Below are 14,669 nucleotides of genomic sequence, written 5' to 3' on the forward strand. Positions count from 1 at the left end.
ACGACTGAGCAACTAAGCACAGCACAGCATGTTTATGGTTTGGGGGTAGGGTCCTAATATGGAGAGGGTGCTGAGACAAAAGTCAGGAGGCCTGAGCTATCCTGTAGATCTTCCCTAGACTTTGTATCTCCGTTTTCTGGGTCTCCGTTTCTGTAGAATGAAGGATTTAGAGTAAGTTTTATTTCCTCTGGGTTCCCCTTTGATCTAACATGCCATGATTCCTATCTCTAAGTGGAGGATTAACTCTTAAGAGATGAATGGAGCTTTAGTATTCAGCTGTTCAACAATCGTTTCATTAAAGGCCAACCATGTGTCAGGCATAGCGCTAGGTGATGAGTGTGTGTGTGTTAGTTGCTCAGTCATGTCTGACTCTTTGTGACCCCAAGGACTGTAGCCGGCCAGGCTCCTGTGTCCATGGGATTTTCCAGGCAAGAATACTGAAATGGGTTGCCATTCCCTTCTCCAGCAGATCTTCACAACCCAGGTATCGAACTAGGGTTTCCTGCATTGCAGGCAGACTCTTTACCATCTGAGCCACCAGGTAATGGGGATGGAGTGACAAACAAAACAGATACAGCCCCTCCCTTCTTGTCTAATATGAGATAGTTGGGGGAGCTTCCTCATCTCAGATAGTTGAAAAAGTGGTAGGGCTCCAAGGGGAACACTGTTAGCTGAAAGAGCAGCGTAATAGAGGTAGGAGATGGGCAGATAGTCATTGAATCAATAAATCAATGCAAGCACCTTAGTGAAGCTCTTGGGGTGGAGTCGAGGAGCAGCTCCTTGGAGTCAGGAAAGGCTGTGGGTGCTCCATCCAAAGGCGTGTGTAATTGCTAAATAGTTTGTTTGTTGAGACACCTGAGAACAGGAGGATCTGCTCCTACCTGCCTGGTTCCCAAGGGGGCCATTTACTGGGAACAAGGAACAAGGACAGCTTCCCATGCCCTGACTTTTCCCCAGAGGTGGAGTCAGTGCAGATGCTGCAACCCAAGGGAAAAGAGAGGAGTGGCCAGAGCAAAAAGGCAGCGTTAGGATGACATTTGGGTCAAGTCCAGAAGATCCCTTGAAGTTATGGAGTTTCATCTATATCCCTTTTGAAAGAGAACCTGGGTCCAGTTGGTGCCTAAAGCTACATGAGAGCTGGCTCTAGAGCCACGGTCAGGCGGCTGTCTGGGGAGATGGAAAAAACCTGGGCTTAGGAGCTGGAGATTAACTTGGGTTTGAAGGCTGTGGAACTTTGAGCAAGTCACTTAACCTCTCTGAACAAGCTTCCTCATGTGTTAAGCAGACATCATAATGTTGTCCTCTCTAAGGTGTCATGAGATATAAGCTGTCTCAGGCACCTAAAATTGGTCCCTGTGACTAACTATAGGTTTGATGATTGGTATTCATAAATATTCCATTATCAGAACCCAGAATGTGTTTCTGTAAAATGTGGAGAGGCAGTGCTAAGAACAACTTCAATAAGACAACTTAGAAGGAGGTTGTATTATCTTCAATATAAGTAAAATAGTGAAACAAGATGGGACTTGGAAGAATTTATCTCTAGCTCAATTCACCCACTAACCAGCTATTTGACCTAAGATAGGTATTTTTGCCTTCTTTGAGACTTGGTTTTCTCCTCTGTTAAATGGAGGTGGTCTTCATGCTCAACATTTTCTCATCCATCCATTAAATTTTTATTGAATGCCTGTTATGAGCCATACCATTCTTGGTGCTGAGGACACTGTCCCTGACCCTAAGGAGCTCACCATCTAGTGGGAGAGACTGTTAAACAGATACTTACAAGAGAGTGTAGTCAGGCTTAGTCCTGTTTGAGTGGACAAGGAGGGCTTCCTGGAGGAGGTGACATCTAGCTGAGAGCTGAAGGATAAATAGTATTTAACCATATAAAAGTAGGAAAGGAAGTGAGGAGCTGGGAAGGGCATTCCAGGAAGAAGGAATTGCATATGCAAAGGCCAGGAGATCAGTGGAAACAGCAGATGTGATAATGTGACTAGCTGAGTCTGCCTTTCCTCAGTGCGGACTCTAAAAAGGCAGTGGGAGACCACTGAGAGATTTTAAACAAGAGAATTGGAGTAACATAGTTCACTTTCACTTTCATGTATTGGAGAAGGAAATGGCAACCCACTCCAGTATTCTTGCCTGGAGAATCCCAGGGACGGGAGAGCAGGGTGGGCTGCCGTCTATGGGGTCGCACAGAGTCGGACACGACTGAAGCGACTTAGCAGTAGCAGCAGCAGTCACATTTGCACTTTAGAAAGAGCACTCGGGATTGAACGCACATGTGTCAAGCTTTATTGTGGACACATAATCATTATTGGGATAAGCTGATTCTTTCCTCCTCCTTTCCCTGACCACAGAAGATGGCTCACAGGAGATGAAATCGCCCTGATGCGCATGCCTGGTGTAGGGTCTGGCACACAGCAGCCGTCCAGTTATAATCCCCCCTTTGAAAGAACAGTCCCTGAAAGCATGATCCCCAGCATGAAGTGCAGGTTGGGGCAAGAAGGCTGAGGGTGTGGCTGCTTGCATTTTCTGGCTGGTGTTCTGGTAGAGCCCACAGGATCTAGGTCAAAGGAAGTTCTCCAGACAGTTCAGTCTTAACCAGTCATCTGAGGTTTCAGGGAGGGCAGATGAAGGTCAGAATATCTCCCCTATTTCGGGAGACCTCTGCTCCCCAGGATCCTGGTCTTGAAAACTTACCAGACATGAGCCATCCTGTTAATTTGTCCAAGTCCGCTTCCTCATCTGTAAAATGGGTATGAAGTTACCTGCACTGTCAACCACAGTGGGGGTGGAGGATTGGTGGTGGTTGTGCAGACTGGAAGAAGTATGTGAACCACAAACAACAAAGTAATACAATAGATTCCACTCATTAATAGCTACCATGGGCCAGACCTTGTTCTATGAAGCTGGTGTTATCTTTATCCCTATTTTACAGATAAAGAAAGTGGAGTTATGCACTCCAGAAATTATGCAAATCATTCAGTGGCAGAAAGTAAGTGGCTGTAGCCAGAGACCTGATGTTTTAAACACGACACCCTAATACATCAACTGCTCCTTGAGCTCTCAGCATGGTGCAGGTACTCCAGAAATGAGTGCAGAGAGATGCAAGGAAGAAGGAAAAGAGCAGTGTTTGAAGCCTGAGAAAGTTTTTTCTAAAGCTTCCTGACCCCACCTCTAACCAACTCCGGGTCTTCTCCCAGACAAGCTCCAGGAAATGGTTCTTTGCCCCGTATTAAAATGATCTATTTGTTACCTGGCTGACTCACTAAGCTAGAACTGATGAGAGCAGGTTCTGTGTCTGGGTCATGGTGATCTCCCGGGCCTAGCACAGTGCCTGGCACTCAGTAAATATGTGTGAGTAAATTCTATTTGAAGGGGTTTTTGCCCAAGCTTTCCTCTCGGCCAAGAGGTCTGAAACTGAGGAGCCAGGCTTCTGAGAAAGTCCCCCAAAACCCTGGGCACATGAGGATGGAGGGCCAGTGGCCAGTGACAGTGTGCCACCCCCAGGGCAAGCCTGACACTGGACTCCCACACCCCCTCATTGCTGGATGGACCCAGGTGGCCGGGTAACTCATCCCATTCTGCTCACCTTCCCCTTAGGACCTGATGCTGGCCCGCCCTGCACAGAGCAAGGAGCCCAGGTGTCCCCTGAGGAACCCTAAGGGTTTGCTGGGTAGCCCTTGGTGCACAAGCCGGTGTACTGTGCCTGGTGGCTTGAGTTGGGTCCACCTGACTGATGGCTCGTCCACGAGTAGCCTGCGAACCAGAACGATCCTCAGGCACATTGAGCAACCGGCTTCCCTTTCTCGCCCGAGGCGGGAGCTGGGCCAGGGAAAGTGAAGAAACCTGTTCTGGGCCTCCGCTGGGGTGGGCGTGGGCGGGGCCCTGCCGGGAAAGGAGCCGCTGGACCAGTTTCCTTGGCTCCTGGACCGGATGCAGCCCCGTGACTAGGGCGGAGGCTGGAGAAATACGTGCCCTGGGCGCACCTGTGTGTCCTCTGGGCCAACACTGGCTTTGGCAATGATAAGACTAAGGGCTCTAGGTCAGCGGTCGCCGGGCGTGCGACTTCCGGCTGCTAAATTAGGCGAGCGGGCGCGGCAGCAGCGAATCAGCTGATAGGTAGAACTGGAAGAGGCTTTGGACATCCTGTAGGTAGGTAAAGAAAAAGGAGGGAAGGGGCGGCGCCCAGAAACAGCTAGGTCATCGCACCACTGTCTGTAGTTGCAAACGCGCCTTTTGCGCTTTATCCTTGCCCCCTGCCAGGGGCAGGAAGGTTGGATGGAAGGAACCAGGGACAGAACTGTATTGGAATTCAGTCCCATCTACCGGCTTTTGTGTTCTGGAGCAGTTAACTTCCCCTGCCTACCAGAGTACGGGATCCTGCTCAAAGCGTGGTGTGAGGAGTCATGAAACCGCATAGGAACGATGCCTAGCACCTGAGTAGTGGAGTAGTGGAGTTGCTCAGTCGTGTCCGACTCTTTGCGACCCATGGACTATTGCCTACCAGACTCCTCAGTCCATGGGATTTTCCAGGCAAGGGTACTGGAGTGGGTTGCCATTTCCTTCTCCAGGGGATCTTCCCGACCCAGGGCTCGAACCTGGGTCTCCCGCATTGTAGACAGACGCTTTACCGTCTGAGCCACGATAAAACGGGGTTCCCTTTCTCTTTGTTTCAGACCCAGGTCTCACTCCCAGCCCGGAAGGTGCGCCCCAGAGGCCACCCTAGGACCGTAGGATCTGGGTGGCAGGAGTCCTGGTTTGATAATAACTCCAGAATCAACCTCTTTGACAAGTTATCAGATAGGGCGGGACGTGTGGAAGGATTCCGAAGGCTGCCTTTAGGTCCTGTTTCTGTGATCCTAGGAGGGCATTCCAATGCGTTCTTTGATTCGCGTTATTTATTTATTCACAGATTCCTATCAGGAGAACCGCTTTGTACTGCCTCCCCCGGCGACGTTCCCGGCCCGCCAACGTTTCTTTCGTCCATACAAGGCCAGCTTCCACCCGCTGCTTTTGTGTAAATAAAGCCTGGCGTTCTGCCTGCAGGTTGCAGCCAGAAGCCGGCCGGTGGGGGAAGGGTTCGGAACCGGTACGACCGCCTCAGCCGGGCCGGGAGAGGCCGAGAGCCCGCCACGCTCAGCCGTCGCGCGGGGGCGGCACTCCGGGCCCCTCAGAACGAGCCGAGCGGAGAAACCTAGCACGTGAAAGTCCCCACCCACCTGCACCCTCTTCCGTGGGTCACCCCGCGCGTGACAGGCCCTTGACAAGTATCGTCCTGAATTCTCCCCGCGACCCTGGGAGTATCCTCTCCATTTTATAGACGAGAGACTGAGGCTCACCAAGTGTAAGTGGCTTGACCGAGGTGCCATAGGCGAAAAAAGTGGCAAACCAAGAAATTCTAACCGAGTATAGCTGGCTGCAAAACCACCCCACCGGTCACCAGCGAGACTGTAAAAGTCTTAAAGGAGAAGGAAAAAAAAAAATACACGAATCAGATTAACAGATCGTAGGGAGTTGAAAGGGCCTTCCAGAGCTGCTGGTATTTCAAACAAGTGGACTCGAAGCACGGGAAAAGTAACAAGACTACTTTTCCTCGGTGACCAATCATATTCTTTTTTTAAAATTAAATATATATTTATTAAAATAGATTACGATGGAGAAGAATATAATTTTAAAATAATGATAGCTGAAAACAGAAGACTTAAATGTCAGGCTGTTTCCACCTCGCACACCTTTCGTTCGATTGCACACACATTCTTGACCTGAAGTACACAAACAGGCAAACTGAGGCCCGAAACCAGTCCCACTGAGAGCGAGAGGCGGAGTGGGAGGAGAACCGAGATTTCCGGGCTCTCGGCCTGGGGTGCTTTCGGCTGGGGGCGGGGGTCCTGTTTGTAAACAGGTGTCCTCGGATAGCCACTGCCGATTTTTGTCACTCCGCCAACCGAAGAAACGAGTCTGAGTAATCGCGAGCAGTCAGCGCAGCTGGGGCTAAAAGCGAAAGGGACGCGCGCGCGACAGGCCAGGGAGGGCAACGGGTAAAGCGCGCGGGCGGGGCCGCAGCCGGGGTTCCCGCGGGGCGAGCGTGCGGTAGGCGTGCTCCCAGACAGCTCTCGACGGCCCCGCCCCGCGCAGGCGCGGACGCTGCAGGCCCCGCCCCTGCTCCCAGCCCGGGGGACCCATCCCGGACCTGAGAATCCCGGTCCCAAACCCCTCCTCCCAACAGGGGCTAAAAGGTGCAGGGGGCTTTTGATCAGCCCGTCCAGCTTCAGGTCCTGGGACCGGCGGCCCTGTCCTTGCGCGTGGAAACAGTCAGGTTCTTAGGCTTGACCTTAAATCCGCCCCTGGTATTTGCTAACACTAAGGTCTTAAGAAAATTACCTAAACTCTCTCTCAGTTTCTGCATCTGTAAAATGGGAGTTAACGAGTCTTACCTCATGTAATTGCTGTGAGAAGTAAATGTGTACCTAGCTGTAAAGGTCTAGAACATTAAAAAGAAAAAAACAAATGCTGTTTTACTGTTATTGCTAGGCGGGCCTGGGTGGGACTCTCAGGCCAATTCAGAACTGGATGACCTGGGCAGATGGACTTTCTTCGTTCCCCCACCTGGAAAAGAGAGCTTCATTGCAATTGCCGTCACAGGGTGGGGATGAGGACAGACGGCCCTCCCCAGCATCTGGCAAGACTACACGCGGTTATGTTTGCAACTCATTACTTGCCATCATTGTCTTAAGCATTTTGCACTTATGAGTGCCTTTCATCCTACACAATTGCAGTATGACAGAGATATTACCATTTTCCATTTCACAAATAGGAAACTGAGACAGAGAGGTTAAATGATTATCTAAGGTCACTCAGCTACTAAGTAGGATTTGCACAGAGCGGCAAAATCTGGCTTCCTATTCCGTGTTCCTAACTCCCACCAGATGTAGGAGGCAGGGTCTGGGGATGCAGACAGGAATAATGATGGCACACAGCCATCTCCTCAACAAAGGGCAAGATCTCCTTTCTTAGTTTGCCCGCCTTCCTTGCGTATTCTTAAGCATTGTAGGCACTTGATCATGTTTTACAGGTGCATTGTGTGCGCCTGGGGCAGGGAGGTAATTGACATTGTGAATGTCCCTCTTCCCCTATTTTTGTGGTCTAGTTACAAGTCTTTACTTGGAGGGTGGACATTAGATGTTTTAGGTGATGGAGAACTTAGTGTCTAGTAGGTACTCCCGGTACCTGAGTTCCTCCTTCCCTGTACTTAGCGAATACACTAAGGCTTAGACCTTTAAATAATAATGATTGCTTCTGCCTCTGAAAATTACTGTCTGTGCTGTGGGGTTCCCAGAACTGAGGATGAACTTACTGTATTTATCACTTAATCATTTCCAAAACAGCTTATGACTACGACATCTTTAATCAAAGGTGCAGAATTCTCCCTCTCCAAGCCTCCCTCTTTGGGGCGCCTGTGATAACTCTTGCTGTAAATGACTAAAGCTATTAAATATAGAATGTAGATCTTCCTGCGATGCAAGTTTAAGCTGTCGTTATATTCATTGCTTAAATGTTATGATCGTTTCAAGCTTGCCTTTTGCATATGAAGCCTTGAGTTAAATGTGGAAAGTAAGGGGGGAAAGTGCTTAACGGTTGGAAATAAAAGCATGCAGTGGATAGGTTTCCAGAGTAAAAAAAAAAAAAAAAAAAAAAAAAGCTTTAAATTTTAGAAGATTTGAATCCTGGTCTGGTTCCAGGCAGCATGCCCTGAATTCCCAGGCAGCATGCCCTAAATTCCCATCATCCAGCAATGCTGTATTCTGAGGGTTAAACCACCCTTAGACAATGCAATGAGCTGAACTGATGACAAAACATTAAACTGTGAGTTTCTCCTTGAACATGAGATAGCTGTGGAGAGGGTTCAGCAAATGGTAGACACTCAAGGGAAGTCTTTATGATTAGGGACTGGGATGCAGAGAGACCACTGAATATTTTCCAGTCAACTGATTTTTATTGAATACCTACTATGTGCTAGATGCTTATAAGTCCATTATTTCAAATTAATTGCAAAATGAACTTGTGAGGAAAACATCATGTTATCGAGGAAGAAATTGACACTCTAAAAAGTTCGTTAACTTGCCTGTCTCACCAGGGAGTAAGTAGTATAATCTGAGTTGCAATTTGGGTCTAATCCTAAATTCAGCGGCCAATTCACTGCACCTCTCTTCTTTTTCCCGTATGCCTGGCTGTCAGTCATCTTAGACCTGGAGGCAAGAATCAGAGGGGACTTTAAGTTGCCCTCAACCGGGGTTTCTCTGCCTCTTTATGAAATCCAGGTCACTGTAGATAAATGCAAAAGCCTTTTCTGAATGAGTTTCAAATTAAAAATACATATTATGATTCAAAACAAAGCAAAGGGACAGCATTTTCACATTTTCAGGTTTTTTGTTTGTTCTTTTGTTTGTTCTTTTGCTTTGCAGCCATGCTCTGTGGCATTTGGGATCTTAGTTCCCCTACCAGGGATCCAACCTGTGTCCACACATCCCCCTGCTTTGGAAGCGCAGAGTCTTAAACCGCAGAGTCCCTGAACCGCCAGGGAAATCCCATCTTCAGTATTTTGTTTTTAAACCCAATAAGCCTCTTCAGAGCTTTGGGTTCTAGCTCCTCACCTCCACCCACCCCAGTGAGAGCTGCTCACACCTCTCACCTCCTGGTCAATTCCTTCCTGGGAAGTAAAGCCCAGAGAGGAATGAATTGCTAGTGACATGGTCAGCACCTGCACTCGGGTCTGACTGGCTGGCTCCCTTCATGTGTGGTGTCTTTTGTTTCAACACCCTGCTTGCCTCTCTGTTTGGTATCTCACCATGCCTTAGCTTAGGGTCCACACTTGAAACTAACTTGATCACCTGGAGTTCCAGAGTATGTTATCCTTCCAGGCCTCATCCTCTGCCTGGAATGCTCTCAACCCCTTCCTCGCACCTCCTGTTAGCCGGGTAAACACCTATGCATCAAGATGCAGCTGAAATGCAGCTTCCTTAGGAAGTTTTCTGTACTCCTACCTATATCCAAGTGAAGGGACTGATTCTTCTTTCCTGCCTGCCTGTGTAGAACCATCTCCTAGCATTTGTTATACTTACGTGTTATTGACAAGTCTCTCCCTCTCAATCACTTATGACCTCCCTCTGCATCCTCCTACCACCACTCCCCAAATTGTGGTGATTGAGATGAACCAGGTTTTCGCATTTTTTTTCAGCAGACTACCTGACATGTAGCAAACATTTGGTAAACGTGTGTGCAATAAATACATGCATACACACCCACATTGAATGTCACCATCAGATAATTTTTATAGCCTTAAATCTTCACCAAGGCTCTAAGCAATGAGGGAAAACTGTCCTCTGTTGAAGCAATGGGGAGCCACTACAGGTTTTTGAAGTAGAGAGCTCCTTGATCCACAGGTAACATAGAGACCTGCTCAGGCGATTGAAACTATCTCCCAGTTTCTAGGCCTTTACCTTTGTAATATTTTCCTGGAAAGACTTTATAAATAAGAGGAAGAGAGTTTGGGGAAGAGAGTTTATTCTCATTCATTCTTTGTTTATTAAAAAAAAAAAATTGCCTGCTAACCCCCAGGTGCTGTTTTGGGCACTACTGATATAGCAGTGAGCACAGTAGACACAATATCTCCCCTCATGTTATTTCCATTCTCCTTGGGAAGAAAGACATAAACAAATAATAAATGTCTCAGTTCAGACTATGAAGAAAGAACAGGATCACAGAAGGTAGATGGAATGGAGGAAGGGCAGACTATTTTAGATGGGGGATCAGGAAAGGCTCTTTGAAGAAGTGGCATTTGCCAGGGCCTGGAATGCAGTGAGGGAGGAAGCTGGGTGAATATCTGGAGAAAGTATATTCTAGGCAGAGAAAGTAGCAAGTGCAAAGGCCCTAAGATGGGTGGGTTTGGGGGGGCAGGAGGGGTAGGTCCCAGGGGGTAGGTCCCAGGTTGTTTTCAATGGCAGCTGTTGGTGTCAGTTGCTAGTTTGGTAGGTGGGATAAAATCAACATGCAGTTTGTCCTGAGTTCAAGCCAGCTGTGGGTGGATGAATAAGAGAATGAATGAAGCATGGTCTATCAGCCAGAAAATTGGGCTGAATTTCTTCGTCAGATTTTTATAGCTTTCAGTCAACAACAAAATGAAGGCTTTGGAGCAAAGTATAAGAACAATATGATCTTTAAAATGAATTTAAATGACCAAAATAGAACAAAGTCAGAGTGAGTTTCTGAATGTAAAATAGATGGCATTTTAGTGTTATTCCTTAAAAAGCAATCTGCCAAACCCATCCCAACTTGAATGTACAAGTTGCTCCCACTGTAATTTTGGGGATAGCACTGAGATGCCACCTGCAGAGGGTAGCTTCAGCTTGGTCCTGCTGGGGGACTGTGGAGTGTGGGTTACACTTCAGTTACCCCCACCCAAGGCTTAAGGAGCTACAGCACTTGACCGTCCTCCCAAGAATAGCACTGGCCGTTGAAGTCATACCAGACCACTAGTGTGGTCTTCCTCACAGCACCAGCAAAGAGGAATCCCACTGGAATCTGGTCAGAACAATGACACTATCTGCTATGATAAAGCAGAATGAAAAAAGGTTGAGCTGGACATTCTTTGGCCTTAGCTCTGCCTCACGCATGCAGTACTCATTATGCTCTAACGCTTTTAGGACCCAAGACAGTTATAGGAGAGCCAAAGACCCGCGTTCTGAGGCACAGTTTGCAGCCCCTTGGTGTGCTTCCACTCAGCCCTGAGGGTGGATAAATACACGTTTTAATCCAAGAGGGCAGGGAAGCAATGTGAAGGCAGAGGGACCTGAATTCAGATTCTGTTTTCATTTTTGACTCTGTGGAGTGCTGTGTGACTTTCAGCACTTTACTTAACGTCTCTGAGCTTCAGTTTTCTCTTCTAGAATGCTTAATAATCCCCAGGCCCAGACATTTCCATTGTTTCTTGGGGTCCCCAACTGTGTGTCTATAATGATAATTAATGTTTTTCAGGAACTAAATGAATTCTGGCTGGACTGTGCATAATTGATATTCTTGCATTGTAAGTCATTGTCTTTATTTGTTTTGTTGCTTGTAATTACAGGATCTTGATCAAGAAATTTGAAATATGTTGGCAGAGGAGTAGTGTTATACCTCCCTTTAGAATTGGAGGGAAACTTTAAAAAAGGGTGACGGAAGGGGAAATAAACTCAGGTTCATTTAAGATGCACTTATGTTGTAGGTGGGGTCCACTGTTGGATCAGTCTTTGCCTTCTGCAGACTTAAGAGTCAAGCAGACTTAAGAGTCTGTGAGAGTTGCCTTTTGATACCAAGATTTGGAGGTGGCAGTAATGGGGAAGCTAAGCGCTGTTGGAGGAGAGGGGACCTGAATGTCCAACACACTGGTGGGGCTTCTTAGGGACATGCCCACTCCCGAGTGATTGGCAAGCCTGCTAAGTTTGGTGCTGAATGAGTAAGTGGATGATTTGTTCCATGTCGTGTGATAGCAAGCGCCTGCTTTCTAGTCCCAGTTCCACTTCTTGGGGAAGTCCCCTACCCTCTCTGGATTCTGTTTCTTTTCACCATACAGTGGGGAGCATCAGACTTGCCCATCCTACCTTCTGGGGTTGTTTCAAGAATCAGATGCTATACAAAGGAACCTGTCTATTACCTGTGATAATGCATGGAGCAAGTCTGATGAAGGAATCATAGGTTCTCTGCAACCACTTAGTATGAGCTCAGGAAACTTATAACTTTACTAAAGCCTCCGTATTTTTTTTTCATCTGCAAAATGGAGATAATACCCACCCATCCTTTCAAATTCATAGGGATCCAATGAGACAGTGGATGAGAAACATCTTATAAATTGTAAAGTGCTGAAAGAAACATGAGGAATTATCGTTTTCCTCTTCCTCATCCCCTTTGCCAGTATTATATCCCCTGGTCCCTAAGAGGACCTGCAGGGTGGATGTGTTCACACCATCCTCATCAGACTGCTGCTTGCCCAGAGCCCCAGCTTCCAAGTCAGAGAGGCTTCTGCTCAGTCCCCCACTCCACCGACTACTAGCTGCTGTGTGACCCTGGGTGAGTAACTTAACTTCTCTGAGCACTTCTGAAAACCCAAGACAATGAGACCTACCTCAGCGTTGTTTGTGATAAAACCCAAGCAGGAGAGCATGTGCTTATATCCAGAAGAGCATCTGTTTTAAGTTTCAATCCCTGCTGATTATTTCTTTTGCTAAGCCCTCCTCCCCCACTTGGATCTTCAGACTTAAATCCACAACGAGGTGGCTATCGTAGGGGGGTTTAGTCTGGTTTATTCCTGAAGCTACTTGTCACATGCTAAGCTGAATCACAGTGAGTTGCTGAGTCTTTTTCTCCATTAGACTGTGAACCTCTAAGAAGGACACGTGTGGCTTGCAGCTGTAGCCCCTGGTATAGGGTAGCCATGGTGGTCTAGACACAGGAGAAAGGATATAGACGCTAGGTACACAGATCTGGGTTTGAATTTCCCTCCACTGCTTCCTTGTGGTTGGACCCTGGACAAATCACTGTACTATGCTAAAATTTGGTTTCTTCATATGACCCTAACCAAATAGTGGTGCCCATATACTGGGGTTGTTGGGAAGCTGGCTATAATGCATGTAAAATGGCTTGCGTGGTACCTGGCAAGTCCTTGGCTTTAGTGAGTAACTCTTGACTGAAAAAGTCTGCCCAGCCTTGCATTCTGTCCCTGATGCACGTCCTTTTCCTGGACAGAAGGCACTGGAGCATGATCACAGGAGTGGCACAGCAAGGGGTATGCCACTTGCCACATACCCTTTGGCCCAGAGAGGAAGAGTATTTTATTAAATATTTCTGACATTGTTTAGAATTGCCTGCACATGGTGGCAATTAAAACAAGATTGACGTTTATTATGTGTACTTTTAAATGTTTGCTGCAGATAACATCCCCCTTATTACCTGCCTCCAGAGTGGACTGCTCTTATTCACCATCTTTGCTTCATCACTGGCTCTCAAAATTGAGAGAGACATGGGATGGGATGGGGGGGTGGTGTTGGTGTTGGTTGGGGAGAAGATGTGCTATGATTACAAAGTGGTACAGTGACTGTCTGTAGAGGTGGGTCCATGGCTCTGTAGGAGCACTGAGGTCAAAGCCAGCCACCCACTCTGGTTTTGGGGCCTAGATTTGCCAGGCAAAGCTCACAGAGGAGGAGTCTTTCAGCTGGACCTGTAGGAAGAGCAGGGCCATGCCAAACAGGGAAGAGGAGGCAGGGCTGTCGGGTGGGGTGTAAGTGAGAGTGCCTGCCAGGCACAGAGTTTTCACATTGCATGCAATATTCTGGGAACCTCACGTAGGAGGGTTTGGTTGGGGCAGATCCAACAGGACATATTACTTGTATTTAAAAATCTCCCAAGGAATGTTCTCTAAATTCCCATTTTCTTACAGGTTCTGGAGAAGATTCTAGCGTACTGCTCTCTTGTTCTCTGAGTGCAGAGCTCGGTGGAACCCTGCCTTGGCCCACAGCCATTAGAATATTTCTCAGGGAAAGCCCTTGGACCAAGAAGTCTGTTTTCTCTTTTCTTTGGAAACTATGGTGCTCTTTACAAAAACAAAGGCATTTGGATTCTATTCAGGAAAAATGTAATCTACAAACAAATAGCCTTGGAAAATCTGTGCCTCACCCTGAGTGCCTGGGTCAGGCACAGGAGAGCCACACCCTTCTGCTGCTTTCTAACTGGAGGCCACCTCCTTTGTCCTGTTCTGTATGTTGTCTCTGACCATCTGGAGGGCAGCACCTCCTTTCCATGCTTCTTCCTTCCCTGCTGTTCAGGGCCCCCGTCTTGCTCTGCCTGGAATGTTCTTCCCCTCCCTGTCTATAAGCCACTAATCTTCCTTTGAGACCCCACTTCAGCATTTCGTCCGAAGTTCTGATTTCCTTCAGATAGCTCGTTTCTCCTCTATAGTGTTGCTCTGGATAATTTAAAATGTTAAATGTTCTTCTTCTTTTTCCAAATAACAATCCAGGATCTTATTTTTAAAAACTATAATCATTATAATGGTTGCCAACTTAAAGTTTTGCTGTGTGCCAAGCAATATGGTACATAATGTTATTCACCTCAGATGCAAAGTCCTTAGGACAGAAATCGACACAGAGTAAGTTCTCAGCGGATGTTTCTTATTATCTTAATTCTCTCATGGCGCTTGTAACAAATACAGTTTGTCATTATGATGCTCAGGTTAATGGTCTGTGAGCTTCTTGCAGGTAGAAACTTTGTCTTCCTTTCTCTGATGTCTCCAAGCATGTGGATATGGGAAGGGTATTTGTAATTGAACATTTAGCCTTTGAAACTGATGACTCTTTGTAGAGATATATTCCACGAATTCCCAAATCAATAGAGTAGCTCCAGCCTAAAGAATTTACGATGGAGAATCAGAAAATCTGGGCTTAATTGTGTTCCATCTACCCGCTAATGTTGTGACCTTGGATAAATTAACCAACCTTTTGTGAGTCCCAAACATCTGTTTTCCAGAAAGGGGTTAATAGTCCCTAGCTTGCCTTACTCACAGGTTTGTCTTGAGCATCAGCTGAGCTAACACACGGGAGAGTTTTGTGAATTGTGAAGTATTTTATATATGTGAC

The 14,669-nt window shown here is 47.1% G+C and overlaps 1 long non-coding RNA gene across 1 annotated transcript in view; it reads left to right on the forward strand.

Annotated features, from left to right (window-relative positions):
• Positions 1–7,704, forward strand: part of LOC106990843 (uncharacterized) — a 37,721-nt gene extending 30,017 nt beyond the window's left edge. The window contains exon 3 of the long non-coding RNA XR_001433726.4: positions 4,919–7,704. This is a non-coding gene — a long non-coding RNA (uncharacterized LOC106990843). The remainder of the gene's footprint in view (positions 1–4,918) is intronic.
• The last annotated feature ends 6,965 nt before the right edge of the window (positions 7,705–14,669 follow it).

This window comes from Ovis aries, chromosome 1, assembly GCF_016772045.2.
Source record: "Ovis aries strain OAR_USU_Benz2616 breed Rambouillet chromosome 1, ARS-UI_Ramb_v3.0, whole genome shotgun sequence".
Classification (NCBI taxonomy): Eukaryota; Metazoa; Chordata; class Mammalia; order Artiodactyla; family Bovidae; genus Ovis; species Ovis aries.